The following is a 5,172-nucleotide window of genomic DNA, read 5'->3' on the forward strand; positions in this document are numbered from 1 at the left end:
AAGGATCAAATAATTGAGAAAAGTAGGCAAATTTCTGTTCTCCTGTTTCTAAAAAAATCAAAAGGCCAGGGCAAAATTATCAGCATGTAGTGTGTAACATTCAACCTTGGAAAATTGCTAAAAGTGGGCCTTGAATTTGTATCTGAACTTGAAGCCAAATGGCAAGTTCAGGGAAAAGCCCTAGCAGAAAATGTCATTTATATTTGAGCAGGTTACTAGCCAAGCCTGTGGAAACCTCTACCTCCAAATAAACAGATTCCCCTCCCTTTTTAAAATAACTTATGGAAGCCCTTGCTCCTCCCACACCACCCGGAGCTGTGCTGGGCCTGCAGGTCTACGGTGAGTTGTGGGCTCAGGAGCTCCATAGGATGGAGTTGGTTAAAGTTGTCCAGAATAAGGCCTACTTCTGCAGTGACATTTAGAAAACCACCACAGGGTAAAATTGATTACTATGCCCAGAAACACTTGGTAACCCAAATAAGTACAACACACCCAAATACAGGACAACAGTTTGTGTAACCAATAAAAACATCATTTGCCAGATTCCTTATGCTTGTATAGAAGGAGATATAATAGTTTATGTAGCTTATGCTCATGAACTCCCAAAGTATGGTGTGAAGGTTGGCCTGACAAATCATGCTAATCATGCTGGTCTGATGCTGGCCCACAGTCTTCTCAATAAGTTTGGCATGGACAAGATCTGTGAACACCAAGTGCAGGTGACTGGAGATGAATGCAGTGGGGAAAGCACTGATGGTCAACCTGGTGCCTTCACCTGCTCTTTGGATGCAGGGCTTCACCTGCTATTTGGAAATACAGCTTTGCGGGCCCTGAAGGGAGCGGTGGATAGAGGCCTGTCTCTCCCTGACAATGCCCAATGATTCCCTGGTTTTGGTTCAGAAAGCAAGGAATTCAATGCAGATTTACATGGGAAGCACATCATGGGTCAGAACATTGCAGATCATGTGTGTTTCCTAATGGAGCAAGATTATGCTCACAAGAAACAAATTTCTTGATACATAAAGAACAATGTAACTGTGGGCATGATGGGGGAGATGTGTAAGAAAGCTTATGCTGCTTTACAAGGCAATTTAAGAGAAGAAGCCTAAGAAATAAGTGAAAAAGAAGAGGTAGAACCATCCCAAAATGCCTCTTGCCCAAAAGGAAGACTGCTCAGAAGAAGACAACCTTCCTCAGGACTCAGGAACTGGCTGCTGAGAGTTCATAAAACAACACCACAATTTTCTATGGAGATTTTTCACATAAAGACAATAATAAACTTGACCAGGCAGGTAGAAAAATAATTTATGGAGCCACCATGATGAGAAAGGAGACCCTAGGTTATGTCCTGAGGCTTCTTCTGGTCCTGGTTTCATAACAGTGGTTGAGATTTTATTGATCAAACAAGATAAATAATTAAAAAGGCCAGATTTTATGTAGCTGAAACCAACTTCCAACACAACTTCATTCCATTGACACTTCAGCCTCAGGTGTCCTCCAAAATTGGAACCATGGAAATGCTCGACGTGGAGCAGTGAACGCATCACACAGTGCACAGGTGATGTGGATGGAATTGTGTGCCTGAAACCTGTGTAATTTTGTTAACCAGTGTCACCCCAATACATTCAGTAAAAAGGAAAAGATTGGAGACATAGTTTGAAAGCTGAAAAAACAGATAATAAATTTCTCATTTCTTTTTTATCATGCATTATAAGGCAAGAAGTACACAGGAGGGCTGGCTCAGTGATTTTTCCACTCTCCAGTTTTTTTTGCCTGTGGCATTTCTGACATTCTCAGATCTTTTAAAGCTCTTTATTTACTTTTTTCTTCTTCTTTGAATTATGGAATAGCAAACAGTCCTAGAAAGCTTGGTCCTGGTGCGCAACAATGGAAGGGCCCTGCCCCGCAGTACCAGGCCAGCCTTGCTGGAGGAACTGCACTGTGGGAGCTCAGGAAGCGAAACGGGATGTTCCCTCTCAGACTGGACCTGGGGGTCAGTCTGTTTAAAAGCACAGCTGTCCTTTAATATTCATTGAGTGGCCACCATGTTCTGAGAGCCATATGACGTATATATGTGATACGGCATTTAAAAAAGAAGAGACTAATTTTAATAGAAACCAGTTACTGCTGATGCTTGACTTGAGGACTGTATAGAAAAGGGTAGAAGGGATTCTTGGTGTTTTTAACTTTTCCTGAGAAAAATGCTAGGTGCCTTGCCAAGATGGCGATCCTGAAAAGCCATTTACAATATTCAATTAACAATAATTAAGGCACTCAGTGGGAAGCTCCTCGCTGACTTGCTAAAGAGCAAAAATTGGTACTTAGCATTCCCAGGGGGTCAGAGAAAAGATAATAAGTACCCAAAATGTAAAGACAATCGAAATGAAACCAATTATGATCAAATTATATTACTCAAATAGAAACACAAGTTGAATCAGGAATATTTAAGTTTTTGACAAGAAATATTAAAAAGAGATATAATAACATTTTAGCCATTAATTGATCGTCTAATCTACTTTAGTTCTGGAAAGGGAGCTGGTTTATAAGCTTTCAAGTTACATATGTTGATAAGGGACCACAGTCTATTATAACAACCTCATATTTTTAGGAGCTCGTAAAGGCTAATATTCTGTTAATACAGTTAATAATGGACCCTAATTGATTCTACTACCAATAGTCTTGAAAAGACAGCTAGTCTTTCAGTCCATCTTTTCTCAATCACATAATCACACACATTAATGCTAATTTGATTTATTATGTTCAACTTTAGTAATTTTAAACTATTCCCCTCAACTAATTTCTATAGTATTAAAACAAGGATTCTTATTTTTAAACTTCCTTACAGAGTAGTCCCCTTATCCTCTGGGATACATGCAAAGACCCCCCCCCCCTTGGTGCCTGAAACCACAGATAACACTGGACCTTAAATATATGATGTTCTTTTCCTACACACACATACATACCTGTGATATTGTCTAATGTATCCATTAGGCACACTGAGAAGTGAACAATAACTAAAAATAAAGGGGAACAGTTATAATAATATTCTGTAATAAAACTTAGGTGAGTGTGGTCTTTCTCAAAACATCTAGTTGCCTGTGCTCACCCTTCTTCCTTTGATGAGCGGAGATGAGAAAACGCTTATGTGATGAGAGAGGAAGGGAGGCCAGCGACATAGGCATTGGGACCTGGCGTTAGGCTGTCACTGACTTTTGGACAATAGGTAACAAGCACTTTGCAGCTTCTCTTTGGCATATCCAAATTGTCCGCATCACTGCTCTTGCACTTTGGGGCCATTGTTAAGTAAAACAAGGGTGACTGGAACACAAGCATGCAGTCCTGCAAGTCAGTCCCATAACTAAGACGGCTACTCAGTGACTAAGCGGCAGGAGCGCGGACGTGATTCGAGTTCTGGACAGGACAGAGGGGGACTCCTGCGATTTCATCACACTGCTCAGACTGGAACGCAATTGAAAACTAATGAATTGTTTATTTATGGAAATTTCCATTTCATATTTTCAGGCTGTGGTTGACTGCAGGTAACTGAAGCTGAGGAAAAGGAAACAGTGGCTAAGAGGGTATTAAGGCATTTTTTCCTCACCTACTGTTAAATTATACTTCACATTCCCATTGATTTTTCCTCTTCCATATATTTGAAATTGTACAATCAACTTCCAATTTACAACAATTCTGCAAGATCCAATTAAGTGTGTGTAAAGGGTTGCCTGTATATGCTTGTAATGCAGTATACCTAAATCATGGAGGACATGAGATTTAATAGAATCCAACCTCTCCATTCCTATGTGAATATGTACGTACCCACATTTTAAATTCACTATCATTTAAGTCTGAAAACCTAGCCTCATCTCTGGCAAGGAAAAACAATTAGTGCGTTCACCATTAATCATGAAAGCATTAGTAAAAGTTCTCTTTCAAATCCTCTCGTCTACTCTTCCGTACGTCCAAACCTCTGTTGGCTCAATTAAACCTTTGCTTTTTAAAACTTTATAAGCCTATTTGAGCAAAATCCTCATATTTATTATCAGAAAGCTAAGCTCAATGAATCCTTTCACATGAAGACAATTCTGAGAAGGACATAAATCATGGTTATTATACAGATGTAAACATACATGTTCCTGTGTATGTACATATCTACGTAAGTATGTATATAAATACATATAAACATGTGTATACAGTATATACAAATGATTTTCAAAAACTTAGCCATACTTTTCTGTGGCCTGCTTTTTTCCATAATATGTTGTGAATATCTTTCCATTCCAATTAATAAATATCAATTTTACCAATTAATGGCAGCATAATAATATGGATGTATTGTAATAGTTTCGCTCACTTCATTAATCCTCTGTTGTTCAACATGTAGGCTCTTCCAATTTGGTTGTACCTGCATCTTTACACACTTGTCTAAGTGTTTCTCTGGGACAAATTTCTGCAGGTCATATATTTAAACCTTTGAATACATATTGACAATTCACCTTCCAGGAAGGTAATTTACCACCAGGAAGATGGCTTCATTTTGCATTGCCAAGGGCAAGGTAGGAAAGTATCAAGTGACTCTCCTGCAGGAGAACTCTGGTTTTACCTTATCTCGCAGATGGAAAGAGGTGTCCTGATACTGCCTGTATTCTTTAGTTACTAGTAAGGTTGGAGGAAATGCTTTAGTACAATAATTGGTCATTTCTCGTTTGTAAATTCCCAGACGATGTCCTTAGTCCACGTTTATGTAGTAAGAATATTGACCCTTTGTCAGTCACATCTACAGTCTTGCAAATGCTTTGTCCAGTCTGTATTTGTCTTTTAAATTTGTTCATAGTATTTCTTTCTGGCTAGTTTTGCATGCTTGTTTTAAAAAATAAATACTAGAATCCGTTTTAACAAATTTCAAAAAATAAACCCATTTTTGAGACTGGGAGGAATTTTGGCAATTTTAAAAAACAGTTTGTAAGTGGCTATGATTTTCAGTGTGGATTCTGGAGTACAGAAGCTGTCTTGCAAGTTCTTTCTTTACTGCGGGCCTCCATGTGAAAGCACGAAGTTGGCCATTGTAGGGCTCTTCGGACGTTTACGCCTGACCCGTCTTCATTTCTGTGTAAAACAAACAAAGCAACTACACCCAGTTGAATGCAAGTGTACAGAAGAGGGTAGGAGAAT

The 5,172-nt window shown here is 39.0% G+C and overlaps 1 pseudogene; it reads left to right on the plus strand.

Moving 5' to 3' along the window:
* Nucleotides 1-368: 368 nt before the first annotated feature.
* Nucleotides 369-1,228, plus strand: LOC118998840 (60S ribosomal protein L5-like; annotated as a pseudogene).
* The last annotated feature ends 3,944 nt before the right edge of the window (nt 1,229-5,172 follow it).

Source organism: Sturnira hondurensis, unplaced genomic scaffold (genome assembly GCF_014824575.4).
Source record: "Sturnira hondurensis isolate 20B ecotype Veracruz unplaced genomic scaffold, ASM1482457v3 Scaffold0014384, whole genome shotgun sequence".
In the NCBI taxonomy this organism is placed as follows: domain Eukaryota; kingdom Metazoa; phylum Chordata; class Mammalia; order Chiroptera; family Phyllostomidae; genus Sturnira; species Sturnira hondurensis.